The 23,786-nt window shown below is 43.8% G+C and overlaps 1 long non-coding RNA gene and 1 other non-coding gene across 3 annotated transcripts in view; one reads left to right on the plus strand and one right to left on the minus strand.

The window, feature by feature from the left end:
- Positions 1 to 23,786, minus strand: part of LOC115094462 — a 100,114-nt gene that overhangs the window by 58,551 nt on the left and 17,777 nt on the right. The gene's annotated exons all lie outside the window — the stretch shown is intronic.
- On the plus strand, positions 6,601 to 6,673 carry TRNAI-UAU. The gene has a single exon. It is a non-coding gene; the product is annotated as a tRNA-Ile (tRNA).

A 23,786-nucleotide genomic window follows, 5' to 3' on the forward strand; every position in this document is an offset into this window, starting at 1 on the left:
CTGGTGACTTTTCGCATTCAGGCAGTGAGCATATGGCGCAGATGCCATCTGACTTGGGATAAAATGCAGCAGTTAGTACATTATTCTGTTCAAATTATTACCAAGTTGATAATAGAAGATTATGCTCCACTCCTTGCCTTGGAGAAGCAAAAGTATCTTGACTGAGTGCCATTACCACTGAATGTTTTCATCATATATAGAAAACACATGGAACAGCAAGCAAGTGTTATATAACAGCTTTGTAAATGGGAACAAGATGCATGTATAATAAGACAAACCATTGGATGCTCCCTGATCCTTAATTTTCTTCTGGCGGCTATGAAACTTGATAGCAGACATTACTGAAATGTTATGTAAACCTTACAGAAGAAAGATTAGTGCACCAAGGAGTGCACAATTACAAGGCCATGAAGCTGACAATTGTGACATTTGTGTATGCATGCATCTGCAGAAGTGGACTCTGCCTTTGAAAGCTCATGCCTCAATAAATTGGTTAGTCTATAAGTTGCCACTTGCCTCTTGTCATTTTTACTAAATCAGACTAAACATAGCTATTTGGAAGATTTTCTATAAGTGTAGTAATATATCTTAACATGAGCTTTAAAAGATTCTGTTGAACGCCCCCCATACTGAAAGCATTTGCCCATTGGCTTCATGCTATATATATCATATAATATATATCATATCCATGGAGTGCTAATAAATAATTTAGAAGGTAATTTTCCAAAAGGACTTCTATGAGTAAAACAGTGTTTTATGCACAAAGCAGAAGAACATAAGATAGGCCACACTGGGTCAGATCAAGGGTCAATCAAGCCCAGTATCCTGTTTCCAACAGTGGCCAATCCAAGTCAAAAGTACCCTCAAAAAATGTAGCAGATTGGTGAGGCAAGACTTCCCTTGCTAAATCCATGTTGGCTTTATCCCATTAAATTATGCCTATCTATATGTTCAGCAATTTTGTTCTTTATGATAGTTTCAACCATTTTGCCTGGCACAGATGTCAAACTTGCTGGTCTGTAGTTTCCTGAATCACCTCTTCAGCCCTTTTGAAAAATTGGTGTTATGTTGGCAACCCTTTAGTCTTCAGGTACCATGGATGATTATAATAATAGTTTACAAATTACTAATAACAAGTTCGCAATTTCATTTTTCAGTTCTTTCAGCACTCTGGGATGTATAGCATCTGGTCCAGTTTATCAATTTGCCCAGGTACATCTTGCGGTTTCACTGAGATTTGTTTCAGTTCTGAGAATTATCACCTTTGAATATCATTTCTGGAATGGATATCTCTCTTACATCTTCCTTACAGGCCGATACAGTACAGTGCGCTCCGGTGGAGTGCACTGTTAACCGGCATTTGGGTGCGCGTTTTCGACGTGTTAGCTTTTGGACGCGCGTTTTCAACATGTTAGCTTTAGCCCTTATTCAGTAAGGGGTAATAGCGCGTCGAAAACTCGCGTCCAACTCCCCCCCCCCCCCCCGAGACTAATAGCGCCCGCAACATGCAAATGCATGTTGATGGCCCTATTAGTCATTCCCGTGCGATACAATAAGTAAAATGTGCAGCCAAGCCGCACATTTTACTATAATAAATTAGCGCCTACCCAAAGGTAGCATTAATTTCTGCCGGCGCCAGGGAAGTGCACAGAAAAGCAGTAAAAACTGCTTTTCTGTGCACCCTCTGACTTAATATCAAGGCGATATTAAGTCGGCGGCCCCAAAAGTTAAAAAAGTAAAACATTTAAAAAAAATTTAAAATGGGCCCGCAGCTCGCGGGTTGAAAACCAGATGCTCAATTTTGCCGGCGTCCAGTTTCCGAACCCGCGGCTGTCAGCGGGCTCGAGAACCGACGCTGGCAAAATTGAGCATCGGCTGTCAAACCTGCTGACAGCCGCCGCTCCTGTCCAAAAAGAGGCGCTAGGGACGCGCTAGTGTCCCTAGCGCCTCTTTTTACCGCAGGCCCTAATTTAAATATTTTAGTTTACTGAATCACGTGCACAGGACACTGTCCTGTGCACGCGCCGGGAGAGTGGGCGCTCACCTGCTCTCCCACGAACTTTACTGTATCGGCCTGTATGTGAAGACTGAAGCAAAGAATTAATTTAGTCTCTCTTCTATGGCTTTGTCATCCCTAAGTGCTCCTTTTACCGCTTGATCATCAAATGGCCCAACTGATTCCCTCACAGACTTTTTACCTCGAATGTACCTGAAATAATGTTTGTTATGAGTTTTTGTGTCCACGACAATTTTCTTTTCAAATTCTCTCTTTGCCTTCCTTATTAGTGCTTTGCATCTAACTTGCCACTGCTTATGCTGTTCCTATTTTCTTCATTCAGATCCCTTTTCCATTTCTTGAAAGTGTTGTGTTTGAGGCATTGTTGACCCTTCGTCGCAATGGAGATGACTCTGCCCACGGGGAGGAGCCCCGTGAGGAACCACTGCGATCGGCTGACACAGATAGCAGACACAAAATGGATAGAGTAAGGCACTGATCCACAAAGTGCCAATACGCTCAACAGGCTCAGAAGTATAGTCTCACCCAGATGTTCATGATAAGCAGGAGCCCGCAGTGCGGGTAACGCCGCGGCTGATGGTTGGAGTTGGAGCGCCGGATTGTAGAGGTACTCACAGAGTGAAGGCGTCTTCCTGATAGTAAAATGGTGGGACCGAAGGTCCGTGGTGTAGGATATGAAGTAGATAGGCCCTTGAGGAGCGAGTGCCCAATAGTCCAATATCCTGAAAATGAATAGAAAGACCCCAGAGGAGCGGTTGTCTTGGTTAGTGAGGACCCTGAAGGGAAGTTGGAAGCGAGAGACCCCCAAGGAGCGGGTGTCTAGAGCTTCTGCTGGAGCGAGACCCTTAGTGTGAAAGTGGCGTCTAAGCGTACAGCTTAGAGCAGGCAGAGTAGTGAAGCGAAGTCTTTGCTAACTCAAATTGGTAGCGGAAGCGGAGGCTAGATATACCTGGAGGTACTGACGTCATGCAGTGAGGCCATCCTCAAGGTTCCCGCCATGACATGTATTTGAGCGTCGGAGATGTGCGCGCTTGCGCCCTAAGAGGCCACGGGAGTGAGCATGGCGGATGGGGATGCCCATGCTGGTCTGGAAACGCCAAGGCCCTCGGCACCGCACTGGAGTCAGCCATCTTGCCCAAAGAGAGAGAAAGGGGAGAAAAAGAGGTAAGGCAGAGCGGTCACAGCCGTCTGCGACCAATGGACGCAACAGAAAGATGTTCTTTTAGCTATTATAGCCTCTCTCACGTCACCTTTTAAAGACTAATTTAACCAAAACTTTAGTCGAGTGTGAAAATGTATTGCAGAATATTTTGGCAGAAGTCTTTCAAATACATATCTTTGGCACTTGTCAAAATGTTATTTAACAAGGTCTTCTTTGTGAAAAATATGTAGGGAATTTGGATGCAGTCTTTTCCAAGGTAATAATTAGACAGTGTAGTTACAGTTTCTTGCCTTCCTCTGAAATATGCAATCAGAAGAAAGCTGGAACGGGTGACTGTTCAGTCACCTTTTTTATTACATGAGCATTAACAGTAATGAGTAGTTTATAGGCCTACAAATCTGGTAAGTAGACCTATTCATGCATGTGATTAAATGTGACCCGTTGTTTTATTATTCTATAACGTGAATCATATCTTTTCAGTGGAATTACAGTAGTTAAATTGTAACTGTGAGTGGGATGGGGTACAGATATTTCACAGTTATAGTACTATCCTCATTTTTAGTTTTACATGATTTTTAAATCTATTTGTGTTTCAAAGGAATTTAGAAACAGTAAATGTTGGTAGATAATCAGAATGGTCCATCCACTCTACCCAGTTGAAATGTGTCCTCTTTGGGCAGATGCATATACAAATTCCCATTTAAACCCCTTACCATCTTCTCCTATGTCTTATACCTAACCTCTCATCAAAGACACCCCCCCCCCCCCCCCCCGAACACCACCACTATCAGTGCCCTTCACATCCATCACAAGCATGCCCAAAATCTGCAATAATGGTCTCTACCATGTCGACTAGCAGGCCATCTCAGATCCTGCCTTCTCCAACCCTGCCTCCCACAAGACTAACACCTAAGCCAACATCCAGTCCCCCTTCTGTGTCCTATTACATTTTGTATTATTTCCCACAGCTACCAAGGTTACTGAGGCTATTGTAAAATATCGGCCTCCCATGTGCACTGAAGTCCAGATCCCAACTATGGTCCCTCTATGAAGATCACCCAATACCCCAGTTTGAGGCACATTGAACAATGAGGCATAAATGCCTTTCTTTCTCATTACATAGCTTGGTTCAAATATATTTAAAGCTCAAAAGTGAATGCATTTAAGTATGGGTCCATTTCATATTTCAATTCTATGTGCACTTCTGGGGGCCCAACAAATAAAGTGATTTAAGGATTTCTAACTCCATAGGATAAGGGTCTAAAATAAGGAGGTGGGGTTTAACAGATGGACAAGGAGGCAAATCTTTGAAACATTTTCAGACTGCATGTTTCCCTTTGTCTAGAGAATTTTGTTGAAAAGTAATGAATAGACTTTAATTAATTTAAGATAGGAACAAGTTTAGAATTGCACGGCAACCAAAGAGTGAATTTTATGACTACATGACCTCCATATGTATGTTAAAGAAGTGCTGGGTCTTTGTGTGTCGAGATGTGGAGAGTCAGGCTGTGGTGTGAGCTGTAGGGCTGAGTGGGAAGGTTGTATATATATGTGTGTGTGTGAGAGAGAGGGGGGGAAGGGGTGGCTCTTTTCTTCCTTGTCCCTTCCTTCTCACTTCTTTACTTATCTTTAGCCACCTCCCTTTCTTCCCCTCCTTTTAGCTTCCATCTCTGCCACCAGCAGATCCCTCCTATGGCTGGCGAGCCTGATCTCCCCACCAACCCCACAATCCATTTCCTTCTGTGCTAGGTCCTCCTTAGCTGCTCTTCCTTTCTTCCCGTGCCAGAGTCTTTGTCAGCCAGTGGGCCCAAGACCCCGCCAGCTCTTCATTTTTCCTCCTGCATCAGGTTCCTTGTCAGACAGTAGGGTCTGGGCTCCTCACCAGGCGGGTTTATTTTCTTCAGCTCTGCTTTTTTTTTTTTCCCTGCTTATCTGCCCGCTAGTCCTGTCTGTGACATCATCTCTGACACCAGTGTCACAGACAGAACATAACATAAGAACATAAGAAATTGCCATGCTGGGTCAGACCAAGGGTCCATCAAGCCCAGCATCCTGTTTCCAACAGTGGCCAATCCAGGCCATAAGAACCTGGCAAGTACCCAAAAACTAAGTCTATTCCATGTTACCATTGCTAATGGCAGTGGCTATTCTCTAAGTGAACTTAATAGCAGGTAATGGACTTCTCCTCCAAGAACTTATCCAAACCTTTTTTCAACCCAGCTACACTAACTGCACTAACCACATCCTCTGGCAACAAATTCCAGAGCTTTATTGTGCGTTGAGTGAAAAAGAATTTTCTCCGATTAGTCTTAAATGTGCTACTTGCTAACTTCATGGAATGCCCCCTAGTCCTTCTATTATTCGAAAGTGAAAATAACCGAGTCATATCTACTCGTTCAAGACCTCTCATGATCTTAAAGACCTCTATCATATCCCCCCTCAGCCGTCTCTTCTCCAAGCTGAACAGCCCTAACCTCTTCAGCCTTTCCTCATAGGGAAGCTGTTCCATCCCCTTTATCATTTTGGTCGCCCTTCTCTGTACCTACTCCATCGCAACTATATCTTTTTTGAAATGCGGCGACCAGAATTGTAAACAGTATTCAAGGTGTGGCCTCACCATGGAGCGATATAGATGCATTATGATATTTTCCGTTCTATTAACCATTCCCTTCCTAATAATTCCTAACATTCTATTTGCTTTTTTGACTGCTGCAGCACACCGAGCTGACGATTTTAAAGTATTATCCACTATGATGCTTAGATCTTTTTCCTGGGTGGTAGCTCCTAATATGGAACCTAATATCATGTAACTACAGCAATGGTTATTTTTCCCTATGTGCAACACCTTGCACTTGTCCACATTAAATTTCATCTGCCATTTGCATGCCCAATTTTCAAGTCTTGCAAGGTCCTCCTGCAATGTATCACAGTCTGCTTGTGATTTAACTACTCTGAATAATTTTGTATCATCCGCAAATTTCATAACCTCTCTCGTCGTATTCCTTTCCAGATCATTTATATATATATTGAAAAGCACCGGTCCAAGTACAGATCCCTGAGGCACTCCACTGTTTACCCTTTTCCACTGGAAAAGGCTGGATGGACAGTCAAAAGTATAAACATAAGTACTGTTTTATGTCATAAAGCACGCTAAAAAGCAAATGGATGGTTCTATTTCACATAAGTGGTAGAGGGGATTGCGGGAGAACAGAAAAGTATGAACATGTTTTCTGGTCTTGTTTGAAGGTGAAAAAATATTGGGATAAAATATCAAAAATTATAGATGAAGCAGTCACCACAAATTATTACTGAAGCATTTATATAGCTCCATAAACCAAGGCACTTTACAACAAATTACATACAAGTAAAATGAGTACCTGACCAAGACAGCTTATGATGTAGGTGAGTGCCTACAGTGTCAGGCTCTGTAGCTCAGTGGTTAGAGTACTTGTCTTATAAACCAGGGGTCATGCATTCAATTCTCATCAGAGCCTTTAAGCATACAGGTGGATATCATTGCTCTTTGTCCATAGACAAAGCCTAGTTCCACTCTGGTTAAGGCTTCACCTTAACCAGAATAGAACTAGGCTGCTGGCACTAACCTTTAAAAAGGAGATAGAGCAGCTTTTAAACTAGATGATGGGGGAAAGCCAACAGTCACTCAGAAGTGCATGGTGCGGAATGATGTAGCTTTGAAGGATACTAAGAGAACAGGGAAAATAGGGCATTCCAGTAGAGATGTTGCAATAAATGCCAGAGTAGACAAGGTGTCTTTAAGTAAAGTGCAGAAAGATTCTAAATTACCCTTGACAATTGATAAGCAGGTTGTTAATACGAATAAAAAACATACTTTGAAATGTCTGTATACAAATGCTAGGGATGTGAATCGTTTTTTGATGATTTAAAATATCATCCGATATATTTTAAATCGTTAAAAATCGTTAGAGGCGATATTTAATAGGAATTCCCCCGATTTATCGTCAAAAATCGTAAATCGGGGGAAGGGGGAGGGGAAGGGGGAGGGCGGGAAAACTGGCACACTAAAACATCCCTAAAACCCACCCCGACCCTTTAAAATAAATCCCCCACCCTCCCGAACCTCCCCAAAATGTCTTAAATTACCTGGGGTCCAGTGGGGGGGTCCCGTTGTGATCTCCCACTCTCGGGCCACGGGTGCGTTGATAGAAATGGCGCCGGCGCTACCTTTGCCCTGTCATATGACAGGGCAAAGGTAGCGCCGGCGCCATTTTGCTTCCTGTCCCCCGACGTCACGAGCGTAGGAGATCACTCCCGGACCCCCACTGGACCCCCAGGGACTTTTGGCCAGCTTGGGGGGGTCTCCTGACCCCCCCAAGACTTGCCAAAAGTCCAGCGGGGGTCCGGGAATGACCTCCTGCACTCGAATCGTGTTGCCGTACGGCCGGCGCCATTTTGCAATAGGGCCGGCGCCACCTTTGCCCTGTCATATGACAGGGCAAAGGTAGCGCCGGCGCCATTTCTATGAAGATCACAACGGGATCACAACGGGACCCCCCCACTGGACCCCAGGTAATTTAAGACATTTTGGGGGGGTTCGGGAGGGTGGGGGATTTATTTTAAAGGGTCGGGGTGGGTTTTAGGGATGTTTTAGTGTGCCGGTTTTCCCGCCCTCCCTCGATTTACGATTTACACGATATTTAAAAAAACAAAACCGTGACGATCCGATTCCCTCCCCCCCCCAGCCGAAATCGATCGTTAAGACGATCGATCACACGATTCACATCTCTAACAAATGCTAGAAGTGTAAAACAAAAGATGAGGAGTTAGAGTGTACAGCACTAGATGAAGAGGTAGATGTAATTGGCATCTCATAGACCTTGTGGAAGGAAGATAACCAATGGACACTGTGATACCAGGGTACAAATAATATTGAAATGATAGGATGGATCAAATGGATGGAGGGGTGGCACTATGTGTGAAAGAGGGCATTGAGTCAAGGAGGATAAAAATTCTGCAGGAAACAAAATGGAATGATGAATCTTTATGGATAGAAACTCCAGGTAAAAAGGGGAATAAAATAGCAGTGGGGGTGTATTATCGTCTGCCTGGCCAGAATGAACAGACAACGAAATGCTAAAAGAAATTAGGGAAACTAACAAAATCAGCAGCATAGTAATAGTTGGTGATTTCAATTATCCCAGTATTGACTGGGCGAATGCCACATCAGGACATTCTAGAGAGGTAAAGTTCCTAGATGAAATAAATGACTACTTCGTGGAGCAGTTGGTACAAGAACCAAAATGAGGGGAAACTATTTTAGACCTAGTCCTTACTGGAACATAGGATTTGGTGTGAGAGGTAACAGTGTGTTGTAGTCACTTGGCAATAGTGATCACAACATGATCAAATTTGTCATGATAACTGGAGGGAGGGCACTAAATAAATCTAAGGCAACAGCATTTAACTTTTAAAAAGGTGACTGTGATTAAATGAGGAAAATGGTTATGAAAAAACAAAAAGCAGCAACTGCAAAGGTTAAGAGTTTTGATCAGTCGTGGACACTGTTTAAAAATCCATCTGGGAAGCCCCAACCAGATGTATTCTACACATTAGAAAAGGTGGAAGGAAGGCTAAATGACTACTGGAATTGTTTAAAAGATGAGGTAAGAGAGTCTATAATATCTAAAAGAACATATCTAAAAGAACATAACTATCATTATCATCATCTGTGGTACCTGAAGACTGGAGGGTTGTCAATGTAACGCCAATTTTTGAAAAGGGATCAAGGAGTGATCCAGGAAACTACAGACCAGCGAATCTGATGTCTGTGCCAGGCAAAATGGTAGAAAATATCATAAAGAACAAAATTGCTGAACATATAGATAGGCAGAGTTTAATGGGACAAAGCCAACATGGATTTAGCCAAGGGAAGTCTTGCCTCACCAATTTGCTACATTTTTTGGAGGGTGTAAATAAACATGTGGATAAAGGTGAGCCAGTTGATACAGTGTATCTGGTTTTCCAGAAAGCATTTTATAAAGTCCCTCATGAGAGACTTCTTAGGAAATTAAAATGTCATAGGATAGGGGTCAGAGTCTTATTGTAGATTGCCAACTGCTTAAAAGATAGAAATCAAATGCCTCTGTATCGCTCCATGGTGCGAATCCATCTTGTGAGCCGTTCTGGTCACCATATCTCAAAAAAGATATAGCAGAATTAGGAAAGGCACAGAGAAGGGCAACCCCTATGAGGGAAGGCTAAAGGGACTTGGAGAAGTGATGGCTGAGGGGAGATTTGATAGACATTTATAAAATAATAGGTAGAATGGAATGAGTGTTAGCCGCAGCTCAGCCCCCTCACCTCTCTCAAAGTGATCCAGCACCTGGTCCATCGTCTCTGGAGGCTGTGGGCCGCCAGTTCCATCCTCGGCTCTGCTACAGCTCCTTATACTCCGTGTCGGGCCTCTCCGCATGGCCTGTGGAGAGATGCCATCCAGACCAATGCCGCACTCCTCCCTAGGCGTGTGCGCACACAGTTGATCCTTTAATAGGGCCCGTGGCGGGAACCTGGCCACGACCCCGGATGATGACATTGACGAAGCTCCAGTATATAAGGCCGGGGGTCCACTGTCTCAAATTGCCTTTGCAACAGGTCCCCTCGCTAGTCGAGTATTCATTGCTTCTTCTGTTCCTAGTTCCTGATCCTGATTGCCTTCTTTCCTGTTTCCTTTTTCCAATGTTTCCTGTTCCTTCATCTCTCCTTCGAATTGCTACCTGGTTTGACCCTGCATTGCCTGACGATGCTGTTGCCTCTCTCCAGCCCCAGACCTCTGCATTGCCTGACTACTCCATTGCCTCTCTCCAGCCCCAGACCTCTGCATTGCCTGACTACTCCATTGCCTCTCTCCAGCCCCAGACCTCTGCATTGCCTGACTACTCCTTTGCCTCTCTCCAGCCCCAGCCTCTGCATTGCCTGACGATGCCATTGCCTCTCTCCATCCTGGGCCTCTGCATTGCCTGACCATGCTGTTGCTTCTCTCCAGACCTGGACTTCCGCTTCGTCTGACCATCCTTTGACTCTCTCCTTGTCTAGACCTCAGCCTTGCTTGCCACTGCTTCCAGACTGCTGCCAGCCCAGAACCCAGCTTGCTTCAAGATGCCTCTTCAGCCTTTGTCCTGGACGTGGTTCATTCAGGCTTCGGCCTGCTCTGGCTCGGACGCCCTCTGTCAGACTGTGTTCCTCTTTGCACCCGGGTCTCCGGGACTCTGCCTCGTACAGTACAGACTGATACCTACACCAGTTGCTGCCTCTGGGCTGACCTCGATCCACCTATCAACGACCACTGATGGAGGCCACCTAAGTCCAGCCGGCCCCGGCACCCAAAGGTTCAACCCAAGGGGAACGAGGGCTGGTATTGGTGAAGTGCCAGTCGGCCTCCGTCTGTCAGTCCTCTCTGCCTGCCGACGATGGGGACCCATAGGATCCCTCTTACGGGTAGCATCAACCCCACCTCGGCCCAAGGGTCCACCTCCGGCGCAACAATGAATAAACATTAATCAGTTTATTCTAAAAAATACAAAGACTAGGGGACACCCAATGAAGTTAATAGGTGATACATTTAAAACTAATAAGAAAATATTTTTGTACTCAACACATAATTAAGCTCTGGAATTCATTGCCAGAGGATGTTGGTGAAAGCTAATAGCGTAGCTACATTTTAAAACAGTTTGGACAAGTCCCTGGAGGAAAAGTCCATAAACCATTATGAAGGTGGAATTGCAGAAATCCGTTGCTTATCCCTAGGATTAGCTGCATGTAATCTATCTACCCCTTGGGATCCTGCCATTACTTGTGACCTGGATTTGCCACTGTTGGAAACAGGATACTGGGCTTGATGGTCCCTTGGTCTCAGCCAGTATGGCAAGTCTTATGTAATACTTCTAGAGTATTATGTATTAACATAACATAGAGTATTAACATGGTTATTTATATTTTATTGTTTGATATTTTAATGATGTATGCATATTATCTTTAAAACCCTTGTTTCTGTAAAGCCCGTTGCTGTCAAATGTTTTACTGTTTTTTAAACTGTTACATGTAAAGCCTGTTGCTAATTTATTGTTTCACTGTAAACCGAGGTGATGTATGTCTATACGTACCGCGGTATAAAAGAATCTATAAATAAATAAATAAATAAATAAATAAATAGAGACCTGGCATTGATAGTGTGAGGTCTATATCTGCACCCCACCCAAGAAATAAAACCACAAAGAGCTTAATATTTATACCACAATTAATTAATTGTAGCTAGAACCAACTGCATATGATCAATGGTGTAAAGGAAATTAGAGAGGTTTAATCAAGGAATTAATTAGTAGAGGAAAAACATAAAAAAGATGGACCTAAAATGGTTTTCTGTGACAACCCAGAAAACCATTTTAGGATAGCAGGTAAAAAAGGTGTTACTAATTGTCAGGCCGATTCAGTAAAGTCCGCGGGAGAGTGGACGAACGCCCATTCTCCTGGCGTGCGCACAGGCCACTCGCCTATGTGCGCGATTCTGTATTTAAATTAGGTGGTGCGATAGAAACGGGCAAAAGGAGGCGCTAGGGACACTAGCGCGTCCCTAGCGCCTCCTTTTGACTCGGAGTGGCAGCTGTCAGTGGGTTTGACAGCCGACGCTCAATTTTGCCAGTGTCGGTTCTCGAGCCCGCTGACAGCCACGGGCTCGGAAACCGGACGCTGGCAAAATTGAGCTTCCGGTTTTTGGCCCGACAGCCGCCGGCCAATTTAAAAATTTTTTTCTTTTTTTTTTTTTTACTTTTTTTACTCTTCGGGACCTCCGACTTAATATCGCCATGATATTAAGTCGGAGGGTACACCGAAAAGCAGTTTTTACTGCTTTTCTGTGCACTTTCCCGGTGCCGGCAGAAACTAGCGCCTACCTTTGGGCGGGGGTGGGGCCAGAGGCCTCTGACACAGCGGCCATTGCTGGTGTGCTGAAGGATCGCGTGCTGGCAGACTGCCGGTGCGCATAACCTGTGCCTGCCTCCAGGCAAGCGCAAAAGGGGGGGGGGGTTAGAGTAGGGCTAGGGGGTAGGAAGGTTAGGGAAGGGGTGGGAAGGTTAGGTTAGGGGGAGGGAACGGCACGCAAGGTGCACGGCATACATGTGTGCGCGCCGGGTAGGGCACGCACATGTACGCCAACACGCTGCTTTGAAAATCTACCCCAAAATACTTACATAGGGAACAATTTTCAAAATTGCCTACGTTGTTGCAAAATTTAGATATTTTTACTAGCAGGCTTCACACCAAATTTCAAAGGGAAAGTACAATCATGCTTTCCCTCTGAAAATTGCCTTGAGAAAAAAGTACCTGTAGATATTTGCACCTGTTTTTTCTATGGGCATTTTTCTTCCAGGAAAACAATCTGCAGAGTTTTGAAAATGCCAAACTGCACATATCACTGCTTCCACTGACCTAGCTCCACACCCCTAGGAATACAGCAGCACAAGGCGGGGAAAAAAGACACATATTATAGTGCCATACACATAGTTTTACCACATTGAGGGTGGGCAATTTTTAAAGAACCAATTTACCCAGGTAAATAGCTTTTGAAAATTGCCCTTATAGTTTTTGTTTGAAGATCAGATTGCTATGGGAATAAAAAGCTTGCATATACTTTGTCACCTCAAATGAAGGCATAGAGAACAATATAAGCTATGCATGTTCATTTTTTAAAACTTAACGTGTAGATTTCAACTATACCTCTGAAATGCCACGCATGTTATAAAATTACACACATTCTTTTAATTGGTGGAAAATCCACTCATGCAGATTCAGGCAATCTTCCTGCTTTTACCCGTATAGATCCCAATTAGATCTTCGAAAATTTACCCAGTCATCTTTCATGGCCTCCTCGGTACAATGGAATATTTCCTATTCTGTTAATTGTTCTGACATGAAGTTCTGAACAGAATGTAAAAGATAAGGTTCTTGAGCAACCCAAGGCTACTATTTACTTTGTGATACCACATGGCTCTGTTGTAGAGTTTGTGTTTGTAGAACAAAAGAAAAGAAAATATGAATTTAAACAATTACAAAAGTTATATTTCCATTAAGAGTATGGGAGTGACATTCTTGTAGACCTGCCGGTGTCTGCCCAACCAGCGTGAAACTTGGCAATCGGAAATACCACACCACACCCAAATCAATATCGATTCGATACTACCTCTCTTTGTTTTCCTAGACACAAGATGGATGAACATGCTTTTCCTATAAGGCGTTCTCGTTATACTTCATACAAGAATGCCTAAAAAGAGAATTAATTTAAAACTCATTAAGAGAGAAGTTAATAAAAAAACTGTTGCAATGGCATGCGGTCAAGGGCTTCAAGGAATTTGGTGAATCCCCAGCCCTAATTGATTTTCTGTATTGATTTTTTTTTTGTTTGCTTTTTAACCGAGTAGGACAGGTATAAACTAAACCCCTGCTTGAGCCGATGCAATATGCAAAGGCACGATCCACTTCCTTACCTCTACAGCAGGAGTCACATTTAAGTGAATGTCTTCTCTATGACCTCGCAGAGCCCAACCTGTTGGCGGCTGAAGACAATTCCTGGTAGGCCACCACAGGACTCAAACCACAGAGGTCAAAGAAGAGAAGACCCGTGATCCAGTGGCATGACGAAGAGGCAAAGAAGAGGAAGGGAGGCCCTGAGCCTCTGTGAGCGAGTGAAAGAGAGAGCGAGTGTGTGTGTGAGAATGGGGGAGCCACTGTGCCCTTAATCCCCGTAGTATTTCCATCTTGAAGGGTATCAAAGATTCTGTAACACCCTCTCTTAAAATCTTAGTCAATCTCTCACTATCTATCTAAAGGAGTTTTTCCTAAGTCACTAAAGAAAACTTCTGTTAGACCTCTCTTAAAAAAAAAACAAACAGTCTTGGTCCTTCAGATTTAAACAACTATTGGCCTATTTCCTCAAGTCCTTTTCTGGCCAAATTGAAAGTATTGCGCTTATCCAGCTAACTGACTTCCTTGAATCTAAGCAATGACCTGATTCCCATCAGTTCAGCTTCAGGAAGTCTCTCAGTGCAGAACTCCTCTCTGATTGATACCTTTAGAACAGGTCTTGACTCTGGAAACACTTACATTTTAGTCTCTTTAGACATTACAGCAGCCTTCGACACAGCAGACCACTCCATCTTGCTTTCCCAGAGGAGTTGCACCAGGCAGGCAGTTTAAAAACTTTCAAAACACTATTAAAAACCTGGTTGTTGAAGCAGGCCTTCTGTTAGGCTCTGGTATTGTTGGACACTTTTGCTGCTCGGCCTCGGTATATCCTCATTTTTCGTGGAAAGAGTTATGTTATGTATATTTAGCATTTTTTGTATGTTTTTACTTTGTACATCACCTAGTCCCACTTAGGTGATTAATAAATTGGAATAAAAGATAAAGATCAAAGAGAGTCTGTGTGTGTGTGTGTGTGTGAGGGAGAGAGAGCCACTGATTGTGAGAATGTGCCTGTGTGTGTGTTTGTGTGAGGGAGAGAGAGCCACTGATTGTGAGAATGTGCCTGTGTGTGTGTGTGTTTGTGTGAAGGAGAGAGAGCCACTGAGTGTGAGAATGTGCCTGTGTGTGTGTGTGTGTTTGTGTGAGGGAGAGAGAGCCACTGAGTGTGAGAATGTGCCTGTGTGTGTGTGTGTGTGTATGTGTATGTGTATGTGTGTTTGTGTGAAGGAGAGAGAGCCACTGAGTGTGAGAATGTGCCTGTGTGTGTGTGTATGTGTATGTGTGTTTGTGTGAAGGAGAGAGAGCCACTGAGTGTGAGAATGTGCCTGTGTGTGTGTGTGTTTGTGTGAGGGAGAGAGAGCCACTGAGTGTGAGAATGTGCCTGTGTGTGTGTGTGTTTGTGTGAGGGAGAGAGAGCCACTGAGTGTGAGAATGTGCCTGTGTGTGTGTGTATGTGTATGTGTATGTGTATGTGTGTTTGTGTGAAGGAGAGAGAGCCACTGAGTGTGAGAATGTGCCTGTTTGTGTGTGTGTTTGTGTGAGGGAGAGAGAGCCACTGAGTGTGAGAATGTGCCTGTGTGTGTGTGTATGTGTATGTGTATGTGTGTTTGTGTGAAGGAGAGAGAGCCACTGAGTGTGAGAATGTGCCTGTGTGTGTGTGTATGTGTATGTGTGTTTGTGTGAAGGAGAGAGAGCCACTGAGTGTGAGAATGTGCCTGTTGTGTGTGTGTGTTTGTGTGAGGGAGAGAGAGCCACTGAGTGTGAGAATGTGCCTGTGTGTGTGTGTATGTGTATGTGTATGTGTGTTTGTGTGAAGGAGAGAGAGCCACTGAGTGTGAGAATGTGCCTGTGTGTGTGTGTGTTTGTGTGAGGGAGAGAGAGCCACTGAGTGTGAGAATGTGCCTGTGTGTGTGTATGTGTATGTGTATGTGTGTTTTGTGTGAAGGAGAGAGAGCCACTGAGTGTGAGAATGTGCCTGTGTGTGTGTGTGTTTGTGTGAGGGAGAGAGAGCCACTGAGTGTGAGAATGTGCCTGTGTGTGTGTGTGTTTGTGTGAGGGAGAGAGAGCCACTGAGTGTGAGAATGTGCCTGTGTGTGTGTGTATGTGTATGTGTATGTGTGTTTGTGTGAAGGAGAGAGAGCCACTGAGTGTGAGAATGTGCCTGTGTGTGTGTGTGTTTGTGTGAGGGAGAGAGAGAGCCACTGAGTGTGAGAATGTGCCTGTGTGTGTGTGTGTTTGTGTGAGGGAGAGAGAGCCACTGAGTGTGAGAATGTGCCTGTGTGTGTGTGTATGTGTATGTGTATGTGTGTTTGTGTGAAGGAGAGAGAGCCACTGAGTGTGAGAATGTGCCTGTGTGTGTGTGTGTTTGTGTGAGGGAGAGAGAGCCACTGAGTGTGAGAATGTGCCTGTGTGTGTGTGTGTTTGTGTGAGGGAGAGCCACTGAGTGTGAGAATGTGCCTGTGTGTGTGTGTATGTGTATGTGTATGTGTGTTTGTGTGAAGGAGAGAGAGCCACTGAGTGTGAGAATGTGCCTGTGTGTGTGTGTGTTTGTGTGAGGGAGAGAGAGCCACTGAGTGTGAGAATGTGCCTGTGTGTGTGTGTATGTGTATGTGTATGTGTGTTTGTGTGAAGGAGAGAGAGCCAATGAGTGTGAGAATGTGCCTGTGTGTGTGTGTGTTTGTGTGAAGGAGAGAGCCACTGAGTGTGAGAATGTGCCTGTGTGTATATGTGTGAAGAGAGAACCACTAAATGTCAGAGAGTGCCTATGTATGTGGGTTTGTATATCTGTGAAGAAGAAAGAGCCACAGACTATGAGAGAGTTGCCTGTGTGTGTGTGCAGGATTGTGTGCCTGTGTATGTATATGTGTGTGAATGTGTGTGAAAGACAATGAACATATGTGTTATAGGGAAGAAAAAGAGGATACATTTGTGTACCCTCTCCTCCCCAACTAATCCAGGACAATCGTAGGGAGACTGGAAATCAAACGTTCTCAGGTATGGAGAGCAGAGGATTTTTTTTTTTTATCCCTATTAGTTTTAATTATTGGATGTTATTTGATACGTCTGCTGTTTTTAAATGTTTTATTGATATAATATTTGGAGTGCTGCTTTTTCATGGGAGTGTTGCTATTTGAGATCTGGGAATTAGTGTTGCTTTGATTTGGAGATTTGTCTCTTAGGGTAAACTGTATTCTTGTCATGCTGTGATAGCTTTTTTGGAACTTGTAAGTATTATCCCAAAATAGAAAATACTGTACATGTAGGGTTGCCAACTGGCTCCAGATTTTCAGGACAGGTTGATCTGCTTTTACTTCCCTGCATGCAGGTACTTATAATCTTGATTTTCTTAGGGAATGCAATAGGGAAATCAGAATAAGTCCCAGCATGCAATGGGGTAAAACCAGGACAGGATCAACCTATCCTGAAAATCAGGAGCCAGTTGACAACCCTATGTACATGAGCTATTCAGACAATATAGAAACCATCTTTAGATGTGAATATCTTTGATCTGACATCTGAAGAAGGGGAAAATGTAGTTTTAAAAGCTTTTGTACAACCATTTTAGGTATTGTATTTTTTATTTTGCAGGAAGTTTTAGGCAGGCTGGCTTATTCTGTTTACTTAATAAATGGTGAATTGGCATGTTAGGGCCTGATGTAATACTTATTATTTATTTATTTATTTAAGGCTTTTATATACCGACTTTCTTGATACAGATCAAATCAACTCGGTTTACATCGAACGAAGCAGAACTATAACCAACCATATAACAAGAGACAATTTGAAGGAGCATAAAAGTTACATTCTAACAAGGTTGCCTTAACTGGGAGAAGGAAAAAAAGAGGGGGAGAACGAAGATAGATTACTATATACAATAAATAAAATACTATTTACAATGGAGAAAGGGAGGGAGGCATGATAATTCTAAATCAGGCTGTTGGGCTATTGGCAGGGAAGGCTCGGCAGAATAGCCATGTTTTCAGTTTCTTTTTAAAAGTTAGTAGACAGGTTTCCTGTCTGAGGTCCGGGGGTATAGCGTTCCAGATGGAGGGTCCTGCGGTAGAGAATGTCCTGTCTCTGATGTTAGCGTGTTGTACAAATTTGATTGGGGGAACATGTAAGGATCCCTTGTAGGCATCTCTTAAGGGTCTGGTAGTCGAGTGTAGTTTGAGAGGGTGTAGCAGATCTACAGGAGTCTGATGGTGAATATATTTGTGGATAATTGTCAGTGATTTATGAAGGATAATTCTTCATAATCCGGCCAATGGCACGGATACCCTGTCACATGATAAGGGCAAAGGGGCATCGGCGCCATTTTTTTTTTTAGAACAGCTGATGCCTGGGAACGGGAAATCTCTCCCCGAGGCCCCCTGGATCTCTCCCCGAGGCCCCCCCCGACCACCAGGTAATTTTAAAAGGTTTTGGGGGGGTCGGGAGGGGGGGGTCAATTTAAAGGGTCAGGTGGTTTGGTTTTTTTTAGCGGCGCAGGCCTCCCTAAAAAAAAAATTAGCGATGTGAATTGGAATCGGAAACGATTTCAATTCACATATCTTAACGATCAGATTTCTCTCCCCCCCCCCCCAGCCGAATCTGATCGTTAAGACGATCTGGCACACGATTCACATCTCTAATACTTATAGTGCTTCCTTTTTATAGGTAGGATTGTTACTATTTGAGTGCCGGCAGTTAGTGCTGTTTTGGTATGGGAGGTTTACTATATTGCAATTGTATATTCATACAAGGGCCAAGCCCATACCCAATGCATATTGCAAAAGGCCCTAATGCCATATGGGTTCCACTGTCTTTTGTATCCTAGGGAAAGGGGATGGAGGGAGCGAGATTGCTGGTGATAGGGAAGATGGGAGTGGAGTGGGGACTGAGGGAGAGAAACTGAATCCCCTATTATAAATGTCACTGCACATCACTGTTCTGTACCATCTCTTGTTGTTAAAAAGGGAAGCTTCTTTTTATTTGATAGAAAAAATACATCATTTCTGCTCCTGCCTTCCTAAAATGTTCCTGTCATCCCCCTTCAATTCGATGGAAAAATCTCTCTTTCTTCCTCCAAATTGCCTCAAGAGCTCTGTAATTTTGCAACGAGTTACCCGGAGGAAGGTTTTCTGTGTATGATAAGGGTGGGGGTGGGATGAACCTATTTCATACAGATTTCTCATTGTTCATCACAACACTGAAAGGAAATCACCATTAGGAAACCCTTCTAACTCAATCTAACCACAAACTGGGTACTGCCCTGCCCATTCATCGTTTCTTCTCCTTGTCATCAAGGTTTCTCTGTTTCTTCTGAAGAAGGCATTAAATAAAGAACGGCTCACTGCATGTGTTGGTTACATGTTTTTGCAATGAAACCTGAGCAGGATGACGTCAATGGCCAGTGCAGAGTGCTAAGCCAGTGCTGGGGGTTGCCACCATCTCCTTGCAGACACAACCAGCGGAATCCCGGGCTTCCTACAGACAGCCTGAAGGAACTCAGTCAAAATATTTCCTAAGCGGTGTCAGGATTAAAAGAAGCGGTGTCAGCATGTTCAGGGATGAAACACAATAAGCAGAAGAGAAAGGATTAAAATTGCTGCCTGATGAAGTCATATCTTTAACTGCAGCGCAAATGAAAATAAGACACAGGAGCTCAGAAAGACAATGGAAATGCAATGTAGAGAATTAATGTTCATTATGACATGACTGGTCAGTTTGTTCTCAGAATGTATCTGTTGTGTTTATCTTTGTTATTAGCAGTCTCCTGGCGGCTAGTGAATTCATTGTCAGACTTACTCTATGCTGGAGCTACTCCTGTCTTCTTAATTCTCATCTAATGATCTCTTCCTTAGGCCTAGATTCATAAAAATGCTATAAATAAAGCAAAAATAGCACCTGTGATTAAAAAAAGGGGTGTATTTATGATAATTTTAGAATTACTGCACCATGTGCTATGTTAGCTGTTACCAGGGAGTGCTAGGAGAGCGGTCCCCCTTGGAGGGAGTGTGCCATTGGGCCGCTGGCACGATCCCGCACCAAGGGTAGGTGTAGCGTGGACCTGACCCCCAGCCGGACCTGCATGCCTCCGGAACCAACATGTGAAGTGTTGGTGATGAATAGTCCTCCGACCGTTCCTGGCCCTTTCGGACCTGCCTCTGGGATGGCAAGAGGCAGCAGGCCAGACTCAGGGCATGGGCATTGGGCAGACGAAGGATCTGGAACAGATGACGAAGACTCGGGAACCACAGACTGCAGACGTAGACTCTAAAGCAAGGTACTGTAGATGTAGACTCTAAAGCAAGATACTGTAGATGTAGACTCTGAAACAAGCAGGGAGGTTCAGATGTTGGCACTGTTCCTCAGGGCACCCTACACAGCCAGAACGACTGGTCTGGTCACGGACCACCCTGTCCCACATTCGCAGGAGCGGAAGCAGCGCAGGAAGGAAATATGCTGCACGAAGCAGTCCAGGGTAATGTACTGCACACTGGCAGTCTGAAGCAGGGTCACTGCACACCGGCAGTCTGAAGCAAGTTAAAAACATCAGGGTCAGGAACAAACACCAAGGAACATCATGAAACATTAGGGCGAGCAAGACACGGACACCAAGCTGAAGCAAATATGGAGGCCTGCCGGCGTGCTGGAAGAGGAGACATCCAGAGTCATGTAACTCCAATGCAAGGCCAAGCATGAGTGCTGGAGCAAGGCTTTTATAGCCCAGAAGCAGGCAACTCCCTGGGAGGAGTCCAGATGGTCCGCCCCCTCGCTGGCTCCATAAGTGTGGAGAGGAGCCACGGGCCTGCCTCTTAGGAGAAGGGCGTGGCCCACACCAGAGCATCCAGGTTGCAGTGGAACAGGCCTCAAGTAGGCCCCAAACCACACCGAAGGCCTCCCAGACCTTGGAGCAGGATCCGGACAGTTGCTCAGGTGAGGCCCTGGCTTCGGAGCGGCCTCCAGAAGAAGGTAAGATGCCTCCTGTGGCACAACTATAGGAGGAATTGTAACATTAGCACTTTGCATAGGTACTGTATTGTGGAGCATGTTAAGTTTTTCACACCCTGTGATACTTGTATTTTGCTACTCATGAACTGCCCAGACAGGATAGTGCTGGGGGGGGGGGGGGGGGGCAGTCAACCATTTATATCACTGTAGGAGGACAAGCTAACAACTCGAGGTGAGGTTTTGGTGGTAGTTTAGAGTTTTGGGGCCAGTTTTGCATGCAGAGTGAGACGTACGAACAGTACAGTACACCTCAGTGAAGATTTGACGTCATTGGAGTGAGGAAAGTCTCACAAAGATGAGATTTCTACTATGTTCTCTCGCCTAGTTTGATAATACCCTGTTATCGATTGCCACTGCACAGATGCCTCCTTTTTCTGGATTTAATAGACATAAGTGTCTAATATATTTGCACCTCTGCCAAGAAATGTGCACTAGACTCTTTGCATGCTTTTGAGAGTTTTCTGAAGAGCTTAGGATGAATAGTTTATATGACTCAAAAATATAAGTGCTCCTCATTAAATCTCTGCAATCATTAGGACACATATCTCACTATCACCTTGTTTGTCTTCAGTGTTTCTTGTTTCTTCATCTAATGTTGATTTTTATTGTGAATTTTATTAAAGATTTTATATATATAAATCAGTCAGGCAGTGGTATAATACACATCAAAAGTTGACAATGGAGGCTATATGCTTTGATATATTGTTGGTTTTGTATAACTTTTATGCCACGATATTGGTAAGTATGTAGAAATGAAACAGTGAGATTTCTATATTGAGGGTAAAGTCTACATGTATATTGTATTTTTTAAACTCTTTTCAAATAAAATCAAACAATAGAAGTAGATACAAGAAAAACACTACAATTATATATGGATAACCAGACATTGCAAAGAAAAAGTAATATTATTATGAAGAAATCATCCTATATAACTGTGATTCATTAGTCCACAATATGAGGGAGATAAAAAGAAAAACACCAAGTAAGTTGCAAGGATCTATACTAACAGGCCAAATCCAATAGTGATGAGAGAGAAAGAGAGAGACAGTATTATCCCATTTTACAAAAATCCTTCTAACTGAATTAGATTGGAAAAAAAACATATTTATGCCCTTGAGGTTTTTTGTATAGAAACCTCAGAAGAAAAGTTGCTCCAAATCCAATTCATACGAAACATTTTCCATCTACTTTGTGCTTCCTTAGCAACGTCTGGGAAAAATGAAATTCTTTGACCTAAGAAGCCAGGGTTTTTCAGACGAAAAACAATCTCATATTCCACTATTTATCAGATTCTTGCAGATAAGAAACCATTAATGCAGATCTAACCTTAACTTCAGATTGTGAATGTTCCAAATTTTCAGTAAGATCAAGGCTATCAGACACAAGTTCAATTCTACTCACATTACCCCCAAAGGAACATCCTTTTCTTTACCAGGCAAATAAAATACTTTAGAAAAAAGCAGGAAACTTTCAAAAACTCGATAGAATTTTTTTTAACATTTTCATGGGGTAAACTAGGGGGCAATAAGAAAATAAATCTTAAGTTTAGTCTTCTGGAATAATTTTCCATCTTCAAATGAAGTAATTGGTTACCTTTACTTAAAGTAGTATTGCATTAATGAAGAGAGGAACATTTATTCCCCATTCCTACCAGTTTCTCACCCTGTTCTTTTATTAAGTGAGAATGATCATTCACCTGCAGAGAGAACCCTACTAAAGAGGTCAATACAGAGTCAATTTGAATGTAAACAGATTCCTCCAAGTTAGCTATTGCTGGTCCATAGCACCTTGAGAGTGACAGCTGCCAGTTTAATCAACGAGGACTGTTCCATCTCCTGAGACGATTTGGGGATAGAACATAACACCTCCAAGGTGGCTGAAGACTTCACACCGCAGAAACAAGATAGGGTGGAAGAATTAATCACAGGGCCGGTGCAAGGGTATTAGGTGCCGTAGGTGAATCTTCTGCCTTGCGCCCACCCCCCTCTCCAGTCCAGGCCCCTGTTCCGGCCCTTACCCTCATTCATTCAGACAGGCCCCCTCTCTAACACACACTTAGGTTCCTTGTCTCATTCACACATGTACTCTTACACAGGCTCCCTCCCTTTCTCTCACTAACACCATTGCTCTCTCATACACTCACAATCCCTCTCACTCACATACACACACAGAGGTGCCGCTAGTGGCCTGCCGAGACTCTGCTTCTCTGGATGTTGCTCTTGGCCCACTGAGTCTCTGTCACTCGTGGCCCACCAAGTCTCTACTCCTGTCGGCTGTGAGTGGGATGGGCTTCGCTTGCAGACCCACATGGCTGCTCTTTGTTCACCCTAATGGCTGGCACCCTAGTTCGCTTATTGGGATGCACCAGCCCTGATTAATCACCTCAATGTCTACCTCGGCTCTAGTCTGGGTCAATATATTCACATGCAGGAGGAAGGGCCTTTAGAACTCCAAGAAACTGTGTTGCACTTTGATTGGAGCTGAAAACTCCAAGTTTATTGGGGCCCAAATTACCTTGACTCTGAAAGAAAGCTTCAAGGGTCGGCTGGGATAAGAAAGGAAGCGTAGAAGGCTTGGGTTGGAGGGCACAAACACTACCTTTCCTTTGCTTGGCCATAGTGAAACCCAAAGTTTAAGGAAGAAAAAGTGAGAAGAGATCAAATCTGAATTCAATCCAGGTGTGCACCCCTTTGGCATGCCGCAGTACAGAAATTTTAAATAGAGAGCAGGCCCTCGATGATGTCACCAGGATGATCAAGGGTAGGGATTCTCTCTCCTCATGCTCCCCAACTGTGCTGCAGTACAGAGGTCTTAAATAGAAAGCAGTCCCTCAATGATGATGTCAACAGGAGAGTCCTCCGCCGTGGCGGACTGGGCCTTCATGGCAGAATCGAGGTTGGGCTTCTATCTCCTCATGCTCTTCTAAGACTACTATTTTCAAAGTGTACTTGTGCGCTTTGAAAATAACCAAGTAATAGACTGAGTACTCATGACATTCACTTGCATAAAGTCACACCTCTGCTTCAGCGGGCATACTTTACATTGATAGACCTACATGCATACTTTTTAAAATCAAAAAGTAAGCACATAAATGCAGACTTAGCTTCAACTCCATAACCTTAG

This window comes from Rhinatrema bivittatum, chromosome 6 (assembly GCF_901001135.1).
Source record: "Rhinatrema bivittatum chromosome 6, aRhiBiv1.1, whole genome shotgun sequence".
Classification (NCBI taxonomy): domain Eukaryota; kingdom Metazoa; phylum Chordata; class Amphibia; order Gymnophiona; family Rhinatrematidae; genus Rhinatrema; species Rhinatrema bivittatum.